Genomic DNA, 20,652 nt, shown 5'->3' on the forward strand with positions numbered 1-20,652 from the left:
AACCCCTAAGGCTGGTCCTCAACTCATTCAGCCAACAGCAGCATCTAAGGACAGAACACAGTATTACTTTCTTAACACAAGAAGCAAATGAATAGTGACACCTAGTGACAGAACGCTGCATTAGTTCTCCTAAAACTAAGGATGGAACTGTGCACATTATTGGGGGTATGGGAATGGAACTGAAAATGGTATCCCTAGGTCAGGTTCTCCCCAGATGTACGTACGGCGATACATCATGTCACTACATCCTTGGGATAGCTCAGACGGTAGCATCTGAGACTCAATCTCAGGGGATTGTGGGTTCATACCCCAAGTTGGGCAAAGGATTCCTGCATTGCAGGGGGTTGGACTAGATGACCCTCATGGTCCTTTCCAACTCTACAATTCTATGATCATTATAGGAGCATTGGAAGTTGCCTGATACCGAGACAGACCATCAGTCCATCTATCTCGGTATCATCAACATTGACTGGCAACTGGGTTTCAGGCAGGGACACTCCCACCTGTACCTGGTGACACTGGGAGTTGAGCCTGGGACCTTTTGCATCCAAGGCATAAGGTCAGCCACTGAGCTCTGGCCCTTTACCATTTCCTCACCCATCATTTCACACTATTGCCAGTGGTGCAGTTTTAGACACTGGACTTAATGTTTCATTGGAAGTCCTCTTACGTATTCATTCACTTGTTCGAAGCATGGTAAGCCAGACCCTTCTGTTCATCCTGGAGGGAGGACTAGTGTCATGGGCTGGAAATCATCAGACGGAATGTCCTCCTACAACAGTAGCTGAAGAGAAGACAACAGATCCACTTACCAGTACTTCCCATGTGGATCCTCTGGCACTAGAACCCATGTCATGTCCCTGGAACTCCAAGGAGATATCTCTGCCACTTAACTCTGTTGATCAGACCACATACTCTTCAGAGAATCAGGGAAAACTCCGGGGGCTTTTCCCCCAAGAAGTTCATGGAGAATGAAAGCAGATCACCTAGAGCAGGCACCCCCAAACTCAGCCCGCCAGATGTTTTGGGACTACAACTCCCATCATCCCTAGCTAACAGGACCATTGGTCAGGGATGATGGGAACTGTAGTCCCAAAATATCTGAAGGGCTGAATTTGTCTATGCCTGGCCTAGAGGAAACCAACAGCTGCAGGAAAAATGCACTGTCCCTTTAACAGAAGAGAGACAGCACTCTGAGGATGGAACTTTCATCTTGACTACCTAGTCCAGATGATGAAGCTCTGCCAGTTGCTCCAAAACAAGGCTAAGACAACTTGTTTTCTTCTCCCAGTCTACAGTCCTGATCTTGCCTTATATTATGTTCCCATAATGTCTCAGAACTTTGCCTACTGGTTTCCATCATGCTCACGTCATCTTGGGCCCCCTGTAGTGGACACCACAATGGAAAGCAGACTTCTTCCCACAAAGTCCTACCCTGATACCATCACTGATGCATTTGAGAGCCCTTGACTTCTGCCCCAAAGTTCTGCCTAATGGCACCCACTGACCTTTGCTTCCTACTGACAGGGGAAATACCCTAATGGCATCATGTTGTCATATTTAGGGTATATCTGGGGGGGAATTCCACTTGGGGATGCCATTTTCAGAATAAACGTAGAGCAGGCAGAGAAGAGCTTTTAGCGAAGTGCAGTTGTGAATGGGGTAACACTCAAGGCAGCAGTTGATGGTGTGAGAGGAAGTGTTACAAGCACATCAATGCCCTCATTTTCATCTGGGAAATGTTGGAGGGCATGAGATAGCTGATTGAGTTTTATTAGCTTCAAGGATTCTCTTGGCAAGCCAAAGAGCAAGTAAACAGATCAGAAATGGAGGAGGAGGTAGCAAGGAACGCAGGCAGTCGATGACACCTCTGGTTGCTGGCACACCATCAGTTAATTCCCATTAGCTAGAGGAAGGACAAGTGGTTTGGGAAATTAATTTCTACCATTTGGCTCTGTTCCGTTAAAAAGAGTATAAAAGACACCCAAGGATTCTACTGCAGTGACTCTTGGTGCCCATTGTTTGTACTACTCCAATTCAATACAAAAATCAGATATCGAGAACAAGCGTTAAGCACAGCGATTCCTAACAAATTAAGGAGGAAGGAGAGGGAGAGGGGGAGACACTATACTAGGGTTGCCATATTGCAAAAAGTGAAAATCCAGACAGCTAGTTTTGAAGATTTTCCCGGACATTTCACCAGTTTCCACCCAGACAATGCTTGTGGCTGCAGTATTCCAGATATGTATGGCAACACAAGACTATACTGATGTCTCCTGAACTCTAAAGCTACAGGTAAATGGGATTTCCCCATATCCCATCAAAATTAAGTAATATTTGGCCATTCTTATAATAAAAAAGCAAGCTCATTGGTGGAACAGATTCTCTGCTTCAGAGTAGGCTCCTCTTGTGCCTTTCCTTTGATTTGGATGGAAATGGGCAGCTTGAAAAATCAAGGAATAAGATTTTTTAAGGAAAAAAAACTTGGACATCTCTCATCCATGCCTCTTGTGCAATTTCTCTTGTCCCACATCACATGGGAAGCTTGCGGTCAGATCACCTGGTCTAATTTTTCAATACTCTGGCAGTACCCATTGGAGTTCCTGGTTTAGTCTGGGGCTGTGGCAAAACAGGAGGAGATTTAACCCTTCCCTCTCATTCCATGCCTCCAGACCAAACTGTCACACTCTGGAGTTGATATTAGCCAATGTTTTGCCCTCTGTGGCAAATAGAAGTTGTTGAGGCAATGAGTTGGAGTGGGGAAATAGGTTAAACCTCTGCGCCCCCCACCCTACACCATGGCCGTTTTTGGGTGGGGGAGGGGGGTTGGCTGTTCTTAGAAGACACTCATGTTGGGAGAGCCAAACCATGGATTTCTCCTCCCATGGAGCTTGTTCTTTGACCATCAAGCATGATGATCTTAAAGCATGGCTGGGAAATGAGATGCCTTTCATATGTTGTGGACTAAATTTTCCATCATCCCTGAACATTGATCATGTTGGTTGGAGTTGATGGGAGCTGGAGTCCCAAACACCTGAAGAGCATCAAGCCCATTATAGCCGTCTTTAATTTAATGCTATGTAAGAGAGGAAGCTGTTTCTCAGATCTTAAGATCCAGGTGGCTTATTTATTATTTAAAATATTTATGACCCACTTTTCTTCTCTCTCCTCCCACCCCCACAAAAAATTAATAAATCTGGGCATGTGAGAGTAAGAAAGAACCTTACTTCTGAGTAGATGTGTAGAGGATTGCACTGTAAATGAATATAGCAAATGCAAGAAAGCCAGAAACTCATTAAAACAAAACCAGAAGCACCATAAGAAGTTCTTGTAAAAGCAAAGCAGAATTTAGAAGGGAATTCCAAAGAAATGCAACCACTGTTGTGAGGGTGGAAATCCTTTCACAGAAAATATCCCAAGAGAATTATCTTGGAAGAAAAAGAACATTGGACTATATTTCCCCCGAGGAAGATTTTAATCAAAGCATGTTGGGCTTTTTATTCTGCAATAATAGACCAATTCTGAACAGCTTGAGGCTCACCTCTCTTTCTGTATCTGCGGTGATGAAGGCCTACATCTTAACCCTAGTGATGTCAATTTGTGAGGCCATAATGGATGGGGCAACTCCAGGCAAAAGCAGCACCTGGAGTTGTTCATAGAGTGGAATAGGGATCCACCTCAGATTCTCCTGGAGCACCTGCTCATTTTTTATCTTCCTCCATCCAAAGGCAAAAGATGGTCTTCTAAACCAGAAAGAGAGGGGAGGCAAGTTCTGTCTTTTTCTCACACTCCAGGAAATTGAATTTACCATAGGACCATACCAATGAATGGGTGGGCTGTGCAGATCAGGGAGGCTTAGGGTGGTCAGATGCAAGAGAGTTCCTGCATCTTTAATAATCATGCAGAAGAGTGAATTTCAGCAAGTAGAGCTTGTTGTGTAAACAATAGCTGTGGAACTCCCTGATTTGCAGTCCTCTTTTGTATCTGGCTACCCTAGATACAAAAGAGGACTGTGGGTGGCGCTGTGGGTTAAACCACAGAGCCTAGGACTTGCCGATCAGAAGGTCGGCAGTTCAAATCCCCACAACAGGGTGAGCTCCTGTTGCTCAGTCCCAGTTCCTGCCAACCTAGCAGTTCAAAAGCACGTCAAAGTGCAAGTAGATAAATAGGTACCGCTCCAGCAGGAAGGTAAACGGCGTTTCCATGTGCTGCTCTGGTTCGCCAGAAGCGGCTTAGTCATACTGGCCACATGACCCGGAAGCTTTACACCAGCTCCCTCAGCCAATAAAGCGAGATGAGCACCGCAACCCCAGAGTCGGTCACAACTGGACCTAATGGTCAGGGGTCCCTTTACCTTTACCTTACCCTAGATAAAGCTCAGTTCTCAATGGTTCTATTGGCTAAAATGAACCAGCTGTAGTCTGGTGTGCAGCTGGAGGGATTCAGGAGAAATTTGTCTGAAACCTCTGCCCCAGGCACTGTGACTCGTCCTTCTGCTATTCATCTTAAAGGTGGACATCTCACAAGGTGTGCAACTTATATGGAACAAAAGGATCTACCGTACTCTAATCATAGCTGTCAACTTTTCCCTTTTCTTGCGAGGAATCCTATTCAGAATAAGGGAATTTCCCTTAAAGAAAGGGAAACGTTGACAGCTATGACTCTAATACAAGTGTGGGGACCCAAGCAACTCTGGTTGTTGCTCAGGTGCAATGCCCATTAGCAAGCATGACAGATGGTCAGAGATGATCAGAGCTGCAGCTCAGCAACAGGTAGCAGGGGTCAGCAACCTTTTTCAGCCGTGGGCCTGGTCCACCGTCCCTCAGACCTTGTAGGGGGCCGGACTATATTTTGAAAAAAATAATGAACGAATTCCTATGCCCCACAAATAACCCAGAGATGCATTTTAAATAAAAGGACACATTCTACTCATGTAAAAACACACAGATTCCCGGACCATCCACGGGCCAGATTGGGAAGGCGAATGGGCCGCATCCGGCCCCTGGGCCTTAGGTTGCCTACCCCTGAGCTAGAGAGCCAAAGGCTCCCCATACAGGCTCTGAAGGAAGAGAGGCAACATTAACAGAGACCAGAAGACAAAACTGCATGCTCTCTAAGAAAATTGGTTCGCTCATTGGCGGGAGGGCGGTGAAGTGGCTGCCTCAGGCGGCAGATGTGCAAGAGGTGGCACCACACCTGCCCCACTGCTTCTGCCACTGGAAGAATGCCCCCTCTTGCAGGGAGCATTCTGGCACATGGCATTGCCACTCATCTCCCCTGACCCTTGGACAGAGAAGACAAGCGTCAAGGCCTAGTGGAATGCTCCCCCTCTTGCCAAATTCAGCCAGAGTGGGGGAGTTCCAGCGTAAAGTGGAAATAGAGGGTGCCTCAGGTGGCAAAATGGGATGGGCTGCTGCTAAAGTTCATCATACTTAGGCCCACTCCCATTAATAATAATAATAATAATCATAATCATAATAATAATAAAATTTTATTTATATCCTGCCCTCCCCAGCCAAAGTAGGGCTCAGAGAGGCCAACAACAATAAAAGTAACACAGCATACTAAAATCAATTCATTTTAAAATCAATTCAAAATCAAATTAATGGCAACCATTGGGCTAGAGCTCCGTGAGGATTACCAAAGGAGGGGGTCAGACTGTGCCTTGGCCAAAGGCCTGGTGGAACAGCTCTGTCTTGCAGGCCCTGCAGAAAGATGTCAAGTCCCACAGGACCCTAGTCTCTCGTCACAGAGCGTTCCACCAGATCAGGGCCACAGCCAAAAAAGCCCTTGCTCTGGTTGAGGCCAGCCTAACCTCCCTGTGGCCCAGGACCTCCAAGACTAGGCACCACCCATGGCACCAACACCTTGTCCCAAGTAGGTTTAGCTAGTCAGACAGTGAACCAGGTAGCTATTGCAGGTATAATCCTGCTCTCTTTTTCAGCTCCAAAAGATCTGAGAACTTGCTTAGAGGGTTTTCTCTCCTCCTGTATGATTTATGCAGTCGTGATATGGACAGGGCAGAGCACGACTGCAAAGCAAGCTGCACCATATTAAAGCTGCCAGCCAGAGACAGATGTAATTGTTAGCATGATGGCAACCTGAAGCAGGATAAATTATGCAGCAATACATATTCAGGACACACAGTTGTGCGTACATAAATATGAATGGCCACCGTTGAAAGGAAAACATGAATAATTTAAAGAATAGGCATTCACCAAAAGGGAGGAGGGGTACTAGCAAAACAATTGATGATGATGATGTATTTTCTTATTCATCCATAAAAGCACCAATTTGTCAAACGTGAAGAGACCTTTCCACATAGCAAGAATCATATCTGATACTGAAACACAAAATATTTAGCCCACAACTTATTTCCCTATTATTTAAATCTATTATGCTAGACATTGCACAGAACAGAGATTTGGCATTGTACTTTCAAAAAGTGTTTGATAAACAACCTCCCCTAAACTCCCTGCATAAGCTTGGCAGTAATGGACTAAAAGGAGAAGTGTGCTTTGTGCGTCAGTAACTGGTTAAGAAGCAGAAACTAGGAATAAATGGAGAGGGACGTAGAAAGTCAGCTCCTCCAACAAATCATACTTGGACCTGCACTTTTTAATTTGTTAATGATCTAGAGTTAGGGGTGAGCAGTGATGTAGTCAAATTTGCTGATGGCACCAAATTGTTCAGGATGCTTAAAACAAATAGAGATTATTAAGATCCTCAAAGGGATCTTTCCAAATTGGGTGAATGGGCAGTAAAATGGCAAATGCAATTCAGTGTAAGGAAGAGTACAGTGAGGCACACTGGGGCAAAATGGCCACTGGGGCAAAAGTTGGCTTTAGAAGACAACTAAACAAATTAATGGGAAGCGGGTGGCACTGTGGTATAAACCACAGAGCCTAGGGCTTGCCGATCAGAAGGTCGGCAGTTTGAATCCCTGTGACAGGGTGAGCTCCCGTTGCTGGGTCCCTGCTCCTGCCAACCTAGCAGTTCGAAAGCACATCAAAGATAAATAGGTACCACTCCGGCGTGAAGGTAATCGGCGTTTCTGTGCACTGCTCTGGTTCGCCAGAAGCGGCTTAGTCATGCTGGCCACATAACCCAGAAGCTGTACACCGGCTTCCTCAGCCAATAAAGCGAGATGAGCGCCGCAACCCCAGAGTCGTCCACAACTGGACCTAACGGTCAGGGGTCCCTTTACCTTTACCTTAAACAAATTAATGGAGGATAAGGCTGTCAAGCTACCAGTGGCTTTTAGCTGTGACAGCTAGGGTTCTACCTCAAATGTTGGAGGCAGTATGGCTCTGAATACCAGTTACTGGAAATCACAGGCATGGGCATCTGGTCGGCCACTGTGAACAGGATGTCAGACTAAGAGGGGGCTTTGGGCCAGTTCAGCCTGGCTTTTCATATGGAATCTTCACAGGAATAAAGCCCAGGGGTTTCTGCCAAGGGGCCTGGTTTGGATAGATCACTCACCATATTTCCATCCCATGCCAGTTCTTGCTTTTCCCGAAAGTGCTCCATTTCACTCCATTTATGGGGAGATCTTTTAGGAAACACATAGATACGTGGGAGTTGCTTTTGGAATGAAGGTTTATTTGATTTTAGAACATTCTTCTGCCCTACCTCTCCACATTTCCTGAAGCAGCTTACAAAAACCATCATAATAAGTCATATCACATTAAAAAAAAAACAGCAACAGAATCAAATATTAAATCATCAGAAGCACAATTCAAGCAGCGCCATTTGATGGCTTTTAATTAGAGCTTCCAACCAATTCGACAACTGTAGAGGTTTAATCATTTGCCTTTTAATTAATCAATTAAATACAAATTGATCTGCATATTCACCAAACCCTCGGTATGGAGGCCTTTTCAAGGTGCTGGCAGAGGTTTGACATAACTTGCTGTTTAATACACCCAAAGGGCCATCCTTAATATTTGCTTTATTATTCCCTATTGCAGTAACATACCTGGACCAAAATGCACTCAAAATTAAACAGGTGTGCCCTCAGCTTGAAGCTCTGCTGATTAAAATGTGACCTCAATGATCCGCCAACAAAAACTAAAACTGCCAATTAAAAAGCATGCAGCCCTACGTTTGATGACACAGATTCAAAAAGCAAGCCTAACAAAGGCTTCCTAAATCTCATCAAGCACATTGGCAAGCCTCCTCCAGTCATTCATTTGAGAAATTCTCTCCTTCCCTCCATACACAAGAGTTTACCCTTATCAGGAATGGACAATTGGTTGCCAACAGAGAGGCCTTGGATAAACTTTATCTGGACTCCAGAAGCCCTAATCAGTTTTAACCGAGGTGTGCTTTTAAAGTTACTCTTAGTGTAATGTGCAAGGACAGAATCAATGAAACTATTTTATATATGTTTTATTATACTGCTATATCATACACCAGGGTGGGGAACCTGTGGTCCTCCAGATCTTGCTGGACTACAACTCCAATCATTCTCACCACTGGCTACGTTACTTGGGACTGATGGGAGTTGGCGTTCACCAACATCTGGAGGACCACATTTTCCCCACCCCAGTCAAACACATTCAGGAAAAGCAAGGAACCACTGCTGGTCTGCCTTTCTTGGGTTCTCCCACCACACCCAATATATCTGTTTCTCAGCCTCCCCAACCCCTACCAATTAATGACTCCATGACATCTGAGCATGTGCTCCTCATACCTAGTTGCAACTAAGTAAGGCCAATTTGATTACAGCCAGACCATTTGTTTTGAGGTCAAATTATTTCATTCTGAGGGGCCATTCAATTTCCCATACACTAGTCCTGAGACAACAGAAATATATTCGGGGTCATTCAATTTTACACACACACATCTTGCTCATGCTTGATATGCAGGTATGAAAGCTGGTAACACAGCAATTGAGAAAAAAAACAAAACATAAGCACAGTTTCTTACTTGCCACAGGCTTGCAGATATGAGATGTGATGAAAAAAATTACCCTTCCTATATCATATGTATATCAGTAAGTTTATACTTTAGCCCAGCTCCTCAACCTGACACTATCCAAATGTTTCATACTATAACTGCCATCATCCCCAGCTATTGGCTCTGCTGACTAGGGCTGATGGGAACTGTAGTCCAAAACTTCTGGAGGGCAACCAGGTTGGGAAAGACTGGCCTACCCCCCACTTGGTCTACACCCCAGGGCCAAAAAATATCCCACAAAGTGGTAGTTATTTGAGATTCACCTCAGCCTTAGCTAATTTACTGAGAATTACCACAGGGCATTTCTAATCAGTGCAGCAAAAACCTTAGTTGGAACTGGTCATTCTGAAGAATAGCTGCCCACCAGTGAAAGCTGACCTATCCCATGGCAGGTGCTGGCAGCTTGTAAATGACTCAATGGAGACAGTTCTTGTGATAATGAATATTTTATCCTTAGCATATTTCATTCCAGGTGCCATTCCAGCATCAGGAGGGCAGTTTTATGAGGAGCCACAGAAGATTCACCCTCTAAGGCCTACATCATCCTGGATCTAGACCTGATCTTCTCTACCCTCCTTTTCCTTGCAAGACTTGCTATGAATTCCGAAACACCTCAGAAAGTGCCAGAACCTTGGGGAACCATGACTCCGGCAAATAATGTAATTAAACTTCTTGTGTCACTCCTGCTCAAACACAACAAAACAAAACCTTCTTGGTCCAAACCCACACAAGAGCGGTTTTAGCAGCCTTCAGAGTTGACACAGCAAGCAATCAAAGATGACTGGGTGGGAGCATTGGGGAAAATGGAAACTCTCCCTTCCTCAACTTGCTTTGTGTTTTTAATATCTGGGAAAGCCTTAGTCTGACCATCACTGAGTCATGACTGGGCTGCATAGAAGATGCCAGTCAATTAGCAAATTGGAAGCAGTGCATAATGGCACATCGACGCAATAGATTCCCAGCTGTACCTTCCAAACAGTCAACATCAATCAAGACTCAACACTGTCCAGAGTCCCTGACTGGGCTTTGTGCCAAACCATACTACTGTCTTTCCTGTCAGCATTGCCTATTTGATTAGGGGCGCCTTAAAAGCCAAGTATCCTGTTCTCTCCCAATATGGCAGTGTATCAGATTACACAAAGCCTACAGTAACTCAAAGCACAAGTGGGTCCCCCATCCAATCTACCAACACTCCTGCTTTCAATGGAGTATGCCAAATATTAAGAATTATCTTGCCTCCCCTTTTGAAAACCCTCAAGAGCCCATAGCCCAGTCGCCAGAGGCATGCCTCTTACACAAACACTCACCCAGAAGAGCAGTCTCGAAGGTCCAGTGCAGTCCAAAGAAACAGAGCTAGGCTGAAGCACAGGGAATCAGCTCAGGTTCAATGCATGAACCAGGGACAAAGTGAAGCAATAGTCAAGGCCACGGGGTGCCCAAGCAAGGTGCAGCTCACTAAGGAGTGGGTAGGACTAAGCTTGGGAACAAGGAGCTAGAGACCTTTGTAGCTTCCACAAACTGGTAGGTTCAAGAGGCAAACCTTATATATGAGCCTCCTGACCACAGCTGCTGGTAGTGAAAACATTTCAGGGATTGTTCATTCAGAAGAGATCACTCTCTCAGGAGTTCTTACTCTGGGTCCATAGATACATGCTATGTCATTGCTTTTTGGTCTGGACTTCTGGTGTTCTCAAGGTCTGGTGAGTGACTCCACTTCCTCTGGCTGCTCCCAGATTTTTTTCAGCAGGTCTCCCATCAGAGGGACTCTCAAGGCATGAGGATCCTCAGCAGCTGTTTCAGAAGACCCTGCCTGCTGCTCCAAGGTCTTCAACCACTGGGATGTCTCCATTGTCCTCTGGTTTCCTGCAAGCATCTGGTTAGCCTCTGTGAGAACAGGGTGCTGGACTAGATGGGCCATTGGCCTGATCCAGCAGGCTGTTCTTATGTGTCTGTTACCAGGTCAGGGCTAGGCATGAAACCCCCCCAGCCTTTGTTTACTTTTATCATACAGTTGGTGAAAGCTATTATGAGCTATTATGGTAGTTAAGCTTTTAAGACCAGAACAACACAGCAACATGAAAAGGCATGGAAGCTCATTGCAATAATTGACCTTGCCAAACCTGAATTGCTAAACCAAAATGAGTTTCTTTTACAAATTGATTGAGAGGAGCTGTGCCTAATATAATTTGTTAGATGGCTGAGATCTCAAGGGTCTTAAAAGAACCTCTTGCCAGGCCCTTTACCCCTACAGTTAAGCAGGAGACATTTTCACAGAACCAGGAATGGCTGGAGACATTTTGCTGCCTGAGGCAAAAAACCAATGTGAGACACATCACTGTCACCCCCATTTCATGTCGTAGAGCTAATGTGATTGGCAGTTGAGACTCATTCCAATACTAGCAATGGGAGTAGCTGACCACAATCGGTGATGGATAGAGTGTGAGTTAATAATACAGTGGTACCTCAGGGTAAGTACTTAATTTGTTCCGGAGGCCTGTTCTTAACCTGAAACTGTTCTTAACCTGAAGCACCACTTTAGCTAATGGGGCCTCCTGCTGCTGCCGCGCCGCCGGAGCACGATTTCTGTTCTCATTCTGAAGCAAAGTTCTTAACCCGAGGTACTATTTCTGGGTTAGCGGAGTCTGTAACCTGAAGCGTATGTAACCTGAAGCGTATGTAACCCAAGGTACCACTGTACACTAATCCTTGGTCCAAATAACATGAACTTTGTGGTCTCATTGGGGAGGCCTTAGTAGCCTTAAGGAAACCCCACCCTTTAGATCAGCATTTATCAACCTGGTGCCCCCAAGCTGTTTTGAATTACTATTCTCATCAGTCCCAGCTAACACCAATGACTAATGCTGGTGCTAATGGGAGCACAGGCACGCTGGCTGGGGCTGATGAGAGCTGTAGCGAAAAGCATCTGGGAGGCACCAGGACAGCTGCTTTAGAAGCTATTTACTTTATTTACTTCAATATGTAGGAAACCAGCCCTGTTGCATTTGCAGGAGATGGGGCGGGGTGTGTGCTTCTGCTCAATTCTACTGAGTGGCAACCTGGACATGCCCTCTCATCACCACTTAAGGATCAGGCTTGTAGTTTCAAAGCTCTTTGGGTCTAGTTTTACTCCTGGCAGCCCAGGTAACAGCTGTGGCCTAAAATGCTTCTCTCAGCAGCTTCAGGTGATTTTCCTTCCAGAAGACAAAAGATCTGCCTGATGTCATTCATGCCTCAGTGATTTTCTGATTCTACTGCTGCAATGCATGCACCTTCCCTTGAAGACAGTCGAGAAACTTCACCTGGCCCAAAACATTCTGATAGGTCTAAGCTGCTAAGATCATATAATACAGTTCTGCTTGGTGCAATATTCAGACAGAATCTAAGTGAATGGGGTAAGCAGATCATGGAGGTCAATATCAGGCCGGTTGACGTCCCTCCTCCATGTATTGAGTATCCTGAGATTTTAGTTATATCCACAGGGATGAACTGCGACTGTAGTCTGAGATGGGAAGATTTGTTTTTTAACAGGAGCCCATCCAGATGCACAGAGGTTTTTTCACCACTGTATTCTGCAGCGTGTCATTGGTGCAATAATAGTGGATTAATGGTGGGTTTATACTGGACCAGCCACACATTCCACTTTCTTAGCTGTTCCATGATGCCTTCCCAACATTATCCTTTTATTGCCATCTGGAGGGACACTTGCATGATGGCACAACAGATATTTTTTTATTAAGTGGTTCATAAATGATTTTAAACAAACAACCCCAGTTAAAAACAACACACACACCCGAACATTTGCGGTATATAAAGGCTACAAGATTTCATTGGGAAGTTATGGGATGCACACTTCTTGGAAACAAAACAGTATGCCCACCTGGAAACTTTTGCAAGCAAAACGGTATTGAAAGCAAGGTGGCATATAACTACCAACATCATGAACACATGAATGTACAAGAAAAAGGATGGGGCCCCAGGACTATCTGATTCCTCATGTTAACTCATCTAAACTAATTCCATCTGCCTTTAGATAACTGTTCTAAAAGCCACACTGAGTTTTAAAATCATTTCAAGAGCCTCTGACTGTCCTGAATTTTGTCTGAAAGGGTTTTTCCCCTCCAGCCAGGAGTCAGATTTATGAATAGTCAACTTTGATAATGTCTATAGTGACGGCACTTTATGACAGGGAGTCGTGATTGCTGCTGAATTTCCCTGTTGGTCTGGTAGCACAAGATTCTGTATCCCTGTTGCTATAATACCACCCCATTATGGAACGTGAAAAGGTTTTGCCAAACCAGAATAAATGATGCAAATCGTAAGACTTTCTGAATCAATTGCATAAAATAAAAAGCAGGATGCAAATGTGCTCAGTTTGCATGCCCCTTAAAAGCTGCAGATTTCAGCTGCTCCTGGAAAAGAATCATTTGAGGACTGAATATGACTGTTGCTGCTATGGTTATTATTGGCATGGAGGTCATGCAGCCATTGACTAGTGGATTTAAATGTCCCATAGGTGTTGGTAACTTAGCAGGCTTATTTTATGGGGTTTTATACAGCTCTCTGGCAGGGTTCTTAGTACAGGCCTGCAACTGAGCTTCTCTTCTTTCCAGAGAAGGATGGGGGAGTCAAGAGTAAAGGATGGGCTGTATTTAAGGGTACCGGGTCCATTTAATTCACAGAGGCTGAATACAAACACATCCAGGATGTACCTCGACTGTAATTATGACACTGCAAGGAAAGGAGCAGAGAGATGTAAACACATCATTAAATGCAAAACCCTTTTAGCTGCTTTGCAAACATCCACTTAGCATAGACTCAATACAGTGTGCAACTACAGGCAACACAATACACTTAATTGATTTCAATCTACCAGGCACAACACACCTTTTGCTTCAATGGAAAGTGGCTACAATGCACTTTCTAAATCAAATGCTTTTATTGTCTTTCACTGAGCATCGAGATGATCTGCCTCTTTATACTTGCACCAGTGCAGACTCATTGGGGACTTAATTACTCTGATTATGCGACATGCTACATTGGCTCAAACAGCAAGCTTGTTTGCATCCAAACTATACTGTTTAGCAGGGCTGGAATATATGCCTCCCGGGACCAATCAGGTACATTAGAAAAGCTGCTACACAAATAGTTGCAAATAGTTCTTTGCAATGAACCTGGAAGTGGATAGTAACTAAGTAAACCAGTGTGGCATAGCGGCTAGAGTGCTGGACTAGGACCTGGGAGATCAGGGTTCAAATCCCTGCTCAACCACGAAACTCACTGGGTGACCTTGGGCTAGTCACTGCCTCTCCGCCTAACCAACCTCACAAGGTTGTTGAGACAATAAAATGGGGAGGAAGAAAATCATGTATGCCACCACAACTAACAAATATGATATATAAATAAATGAAGGATTTGAAAACATGCCCGGCCACAATCAGCAAGGCAGCCCCCAAACTCACAAACAAGGATTCCCCATAGTTGCAGATGAAATGGAGCAGAGGTGAATATTCATGAAAGCGACTGATGTGTCAGGAATTTATATTTTCTTTTGATTACATCTGTGCGTTTTAAAAACAGTCATTACGAATACTGTATTTACAAATGAGATGGATGTGTCATGAATTGGTGTTTTCTTTTGACAATATCTGTATATTTTAAATATAGTTTTACAAAGGGGAGAGGGTGGGGAGGGGAAATGGAATAGAACTCCACACGCTGGAAAGGCTCCACAGTAAGTCAGCAGTAGGAGCCTTGCGAGTGCAAGGAGCTCCTAAGGGTAGACATGACATGTTGCAGGATCAGTGCCACATTTTGAAAAATGGGAGGGTGGAGCATATTCTGGACCTCATGGAAAGAAAATGGTTTCTTCTCTCTGCCTCCTATTGAACCAAAAAGACAGAACCATGCAGAGCAGTACATGCAAAAAAACAAACAAAACGAAACAAAAACCATGAAGAACTACTGCTTACTCTACCCAAGATCTTTGGCTCCTAATTTAAGCTTAATTCTAGTTATCCCAGATGCAGATAAGAACATGGACCACCACTTCTCTCCTGCACTGCAGTCAGGAAATGGTCACTGCATTTGTGGACCAATCAAGAGATGGTATTAAATGTTTCTTTGCATTTAATATGCAGGTTTGGTTTTGTAAACCCAAGTTGCATCATCTGGTGGGTGGGTGTGTTTACAGCCATAAGGATCACAGCAGGTGTGGTGGGTGGGATTTAACTATTTCCTCCCCTAACTGCTGTCTTGATTGAAGTCCCTTCTGCTGAAATTAATATTTTGCTTAGAGGTGAAATCTCCTGTTGGTGGTGGCATTGAGGGTTTCCTCCCAGGTACAAATCGCACTTATTTCCTTAATAGTCTAGCAAGAAAGGAAATGGTTAAATCCCACCTGCTTCAATCCCTGTAATTATCAGGGGTGGGTTTCCCTAGCTTATGCTACTTGCATTTTTAAAAAAAAAAAAATCCTTGCAAGTTACATCCAAATACACATTTAACATCATATCTAGTTGGGCTTCTAACTGCACACCATTGGTTGTTAAGCTATATATTGACCCTTAGGGGACCTATCTTGTTTTGGGCAACCACTCTGTAGCTTTCTTAACCATCTCAGACCCTCCCAGTGTCCCTATTTTCCAGGGATGTCCCTGATTTAGAGAAGCTGTTCCGGTTTCTGATTTGATCCTGGAATGTCCCACTTTTCCTTAGGATGTCCCTGTTTTCACTGAAGAAATGTTGGAGGGTATGGAGTTATCCGACCCCTGAGCCTTCTGAAGTCAATTCTGTATAGGGAAGGTTTTTAAAAAAAAAAAATTTAATGTTTTATTATGTTTTTATATATGTTGGAAGCTACCCAGATTGGCTGGGGCAACCCGGTAAAATGTGTGTAGTAAAATTATTATTATGGAATGAGACATCCCTATTTTTATCAGAGAAATGTTGGAGGGTATGAGATCTGGTGCTGTAGGCAGTACTGAGCTAGATCTGACTCAGTTCTGGTGCAACTTCCTTCTTTCCTAACAGCTGCACTGGCTTCCTTTTCATTGCGGGATGGAGGAGGGCAATTGTTGGTTATCATCTTTAAAGCCCTAAATGGCTTGGACCCGGGATCCCTTAAGGGTAAATGAGCCTGCCTGTCCTTTAGGATAAATGCAAGAAAGGAATTTCCCCCTTTCTTGCACTCAGAGTGGTATAGATGGGTAGCTAATTAGCTCTGAATGCTTTCCCCCACCTCCTCTGCCCGAGCACCACTGCTGAGCTGGAATGCCTCCCACAAATCCCTTTTTTTCCTTTCCTCTTTATTATATTTGCAATTAATACCTTTAAAAAGGTGGTTCTGTGATGTGGTTACAAATGCAAATCACTATGTAGAAGGCAGGAAGTTCTATTTGGATTAAGCCACAAAGGCTGCCTTACATCAGAGCACAACAGCGGTTACTCAAGCCACCTGGACAAGTTTCAAGAGGTAGTGTGTGTTTGCGTGTTTGTGTGTGTTCAGTGCTGACAGCTAACACATTCATCTGTATTCATGGGTTTGTATTGAGCAGGAGAGGCTCTCACTGCGCTCCGGTGATTGTAGAGGACTTGGGAGGAACAGCTGGGAGCGGCCCTCCAGCATCTGCTCCCTGATGTGGTTGCTCACTCTGCCTAATGGTAGGACCGGCCCCAGTCTTGGGAGGCAACAGGAGCTGCTAGGAATGTTACCTGTCCCTGCATAGCCCAGCACAAGGTTCCATCCCTTGGTCGTGCTATGTGTGCTATATATGCACATCTCTCCCTCTCCCTCCCTCCCTCCCTCTCTCTCTCTCTAAGCACTGAACAGCCAAACAGGTTTGGGGGCTGGAGCCTGCTGAGCTCGGGCTCATACTAAGCCCTGACAAATGAGGAAGGAGTGTGCAAGCCTCCTTCGCACTTCTTAATGACAAGTCTCTCTTGCTTTCCTTCTCCGCTACCTCTGCCCACTTTCCACTCACTGCCGAAGTTATTAAGCTCCATTGCAGGAGTCTGGGTTATTTTGCAGAGAAGGCTTTTCTCAATAATGGCAGCCATAAATGCAGATGAATGGTGTGCATTAGCTGTCAACACCGAACACACACGCACAGGGCGCCCCCAAGCCAACCGTTTGAAACTTGTCAAGGTGCCTCGAGGAACTGCTGCGGTGCTCTTGCGTAAACCAACCTTTGTGGCTAATCCCAATTGAGCTTCCTGCCTCATTGTGCAGTTATTTACATTTGTAAATCCATCACAGCAGCACCCTTTTTAAGGCAGTAATTGTGAAGAAGAAGAAGAAGAAAAATAAGGAGGATAAGAAAAGGGAAAAATTGGATTTGTGGGAGGCATTGCAGTTCAGCAGTGGTGTTTTGGCACAGGAGGTGGGGAGAAAGCGTTCAGATCGAGGTATTTACTGAGACTCTTTGCTAAAATTGCCAGAAAGGGGGAATTCCTCATGGGATAAACTTGTTTCAAAAGGCACTAAGATGTGCAAATCAAGAGGTGCAGAAAAGCATTCAGCTTTCTTTTGCATGCTGGCAAGTCAAACAGAATTAATGACATACCTCAGGAAGTTGTTATTTAAAGGTTATTGTAAATGCCTTCTGTGCTTAAAGATATGGAATTCACTGCATGCCCACACACAAGGAAAGACAAACAACTTCTGCTATTCTGCCCTCTCTCTTTCTTTCTCTCTCTATATATATACCCTGCACTAACACATATTTCAAACATCTTTCATTCTCTCTGTTAGTGTGGGTTTGCCTCCATCCAGATGATCTCATTGGCATAAGAGCTCTGATGCATGAACAAAACATATGGGCCCATGAAGAGAGAGGCAGAGAGGAGAGAATACTGAATCTGAAACTTCCATATAGTTACTATGGTTAACAGAATTTCCAGATTAAGCTACAGACTACCTCTGAATACCAGGTGCAAGGTTGTTGTACCAGAAAGCCAATCAGTGAATCCAGTGGCTGTAGCAGCCTTCTCCAGCCTATTGCCCTCCAGTTGTTTTCAACTATAATTCCCATCAACCCTAGCCAGCATGGTCAATGGTCAGGGATGATAGGGATTGGAGTCCAACAACATCTGGAGAGCCACAGGCTTGGGGAAGCTAGATTTTCTATCACAGAAATCTAAATCCAGATGTTATCTTCTTCAGCCATGGTTTAATTGTATACTATTCAGCAAGTCAGCAGTTTAATCTTGAAGACAGGATACCATGGTTTATCATGAGGTGAACGGACTATGGTGAGCCTGAGGCTCACATTCTTCCTCTCCTCTCTCCATTCTCTCTCATGCAGTAGAGAAGCAGGCCAGAATGATCTGCTTCCAATTTTAAGCTAATCACAGTTCCTTGTAATGTGCAAACCCAAGGAACTGTGGGTTGTTGAAACTATGGCTAGTGAGAACAAGCTAGCATCTGAAACCACTATAATTATGCGCTTTTCTCACAGCTTATAGTTTAAACAACGCCCCCCCCTTCCTGCATTCAATTGTCAAGAATTGGTTTATTTAAAATCAGGAGAAACAGTTTCTTTTTCTTCTTCTTATGGGCATGAAAGAGGAAGGGAAGGAAATGGAGAGGTCATGCATCTCAGGCGTGCTGTGGCTTGTTCACATTGTGAGAGGGCATGGCTCCCTATTATTTCTGAACTAACCTACTGCTTCTCAACTTCATTCCATCCTATGCAGAGTTCAAATAGTAGCCTCTTGCCTCCTGTTTTGTGAGTTTCCCCTTTCTAGCCTATGTGACCAAGGACACAAGTCACCAAGGAGGAGCGAAGTCCCTAAATAACTTCGGGATAAAGCATAGCATACTCCTTCTGAGTTAAGAGGTTGGACATCCTTGCCGTTAGAAAAACCTTGAGGATTATAGATTATAGGGCAGAGGGGTAGGTCCATGTCATGGACTGGTTAGACAGATGAGTGGTGGGAGGAACCAGCTGGGGAATCACCAAGGGAAGAAGGCTCAGAGCCCAGGGAGTGGTGGTGGGATGTCAGTGAGTGGGAAGAGGGAGAAAATTGGGAAGAGGAGGTGTCAGAAACTGAAGAGATAACAGGTTTTAGTGAGCTGAGAGAGTCTGTGGCAGAAGAAAGTCCAAAATTAGAGACAGAAGCTGAAACAGAAGAATGGGATGAGGGAGGCCAAGAGGCAGAGATGAGTCAGGCTAGTGCAAAGTCATGGGCATCTCCCTCTGCTGCTGAGACAAGCTCTTCTCTCCCCATTGTCTCTCAGAACCAGAAGAGGCATGAAAAGGGCAGAGGAGGGGTTGACTGCATGCAGATGCAGTCTATGATTGCTTGATGAGGAGGTGGGGACTTTCAGTCTCAGCAACAGATTTTCATGGAGGAAAACCCATTAGGCCTGACACTCAACCAAGTCTGTGGAGGTTGTGTTTTTGGAGTTAACTCCATCTTTGAACTGTATGATTACTGACCAGTACACTCCTGTGACAGTCCATTATTACCTTCTTGTCCTGCTTACTAGTTTACTCCAGGGGTGGGAAACCTTATCCTGCACGATTCCCTCCTTGAAAACCTGCTGGAGGCTACGTGGCCTGAGGCTAAAGTGGGGAGAGCGGTGAATGGAAATTTCACCTCTGTATACTATGGTCATTTCTATAAACACTCAACACACGCCTCCCTTTCCTCCACCCAGGCAAGCAAGAAGCATAATCTGAGCTCAAGGATACATTCTGGACAGGCAAAGCACTCAAGAAGGCTGCAAAGCAGGTCCAGTGAGGGTTGTGACCTGGAGAGGAAGGTTGTAGCTACAGAGGGTGTGGCTTGTCACGCATTCCTGAAAACAGGATGCCAGACTATTTCAGCTGTCCAGTTGGACAATGCTTTTGTGACAACGTATATTCTTTCCCATGCTTCAAAATGTGATAAATTGATTTTGTTTTGAGTTCTTCTGCTTTTTCTACAGATTGGGAGTCTGAACACCTGTCCCAGAGTCCTACCCTGATGGTGCTACTGGTCTTGATGGTCAACTAGCCTGACTTAGCAGAGCTTCACTTATGCACAAGCTGAGCAAAAGGCAAATGGGGTTTTTACTCCCCAGGAGCACAGAAGAGCATAGCCAATGTTGCTGGCCGTTCAGCCCATGTTCAGTTCAAAATATCTTCCCTGTTTTAGTCAACATCCAGAATTTCATTGCAATGACTAAATCAGCCATGTATGGAGGAGACCCATATGGCCCTCTGAGTTCAGACAGAGCCTTGGAACAAAGGGACTGGTAGCATTCCTAACAGCTTCCCTCCCAAGAGCACAGGAAAATCCCCCTTGGATTGGACCCAAGGCCCATCTAGTCCATCATCCTGTCTTTGCAGTGGCCAACCAGATGCCTGCAAGCAGGGCACAAGTGCAGCAGCACTCCTCCTACAGGTTCCAGATTCACAGCAACTGGTATTCAGAGGCATACTGCCTCCGACAGTGCAGGTAGAGTACAGCTGTCATGGCTAGCAGCGGCTGATTGAAATAGCAGCCAGGGAGTGTGGGTTGAGGGTCGAGGAGCAAAGGGTTAAAATCTTCTCCCCCTTCAATCCAGATAGGAGGACCCACAATTGTTCTTTAGGGAACAAAACTAAAAGCACAAAAGTTTAATGTCACATCTAGTTTGGCCTCATGTGTTTGTGCGTGTACACACCTCTGAAATGAAGCAAGTTCCAGGAACACACAAACACC

At 44.8% G+C, this 20,652-nt stretch overlaps 2 protein-coding genes and 1 long non-coding RNA gene across 11 annotated transcripts in view; 1 reads left to right on the forward strand and 2 right to left on the reverse strand.

Moving 5' to 3' along the window:
• The window catches only part of DGKI (diacylglycerol kinase iota), a 254,537-nt gene that overhangs the window by 229,280 nt on the left and 4,605 nt on the right, over nucleotides 1-20,652 (reverse strand). The window lies entirely within an intron of this gene.
• The window catches only part of CREB3L2 (cAMP responsive element binding protein 3 like 2), a 275,941-nt gene that overhangs the window by 172,776 nt on the left and 82,513 nt on the right, over nucleotides 1-20,652 (reverse strand). The gene's annotated exons all lie outside the window — the stretch shown is intronic.
• On the forward strand, nucleotides 3,626-9,789 carry LOC308486869. The gene is made up of 2 exons (XR_013991338.1): nucleotides 3,626-3,765; nucleotides 9,437-9,789. It is a non-coding gene; the product is annotated as an uncharacterized lncRNA (long non-coding RNA).

This window comes from Podarcis pityusensis (assembly GCF_964106645.2).
Source record: "Podarcis pityusensis genome assembly, chromosome: 10".
Classification (NCBI taxonomy): Eukaryota; Metazoa; Chordata; class Lepidosauria; order Squamata; family Lacertidae; genus Podarcis; species Podarcis pityusensis.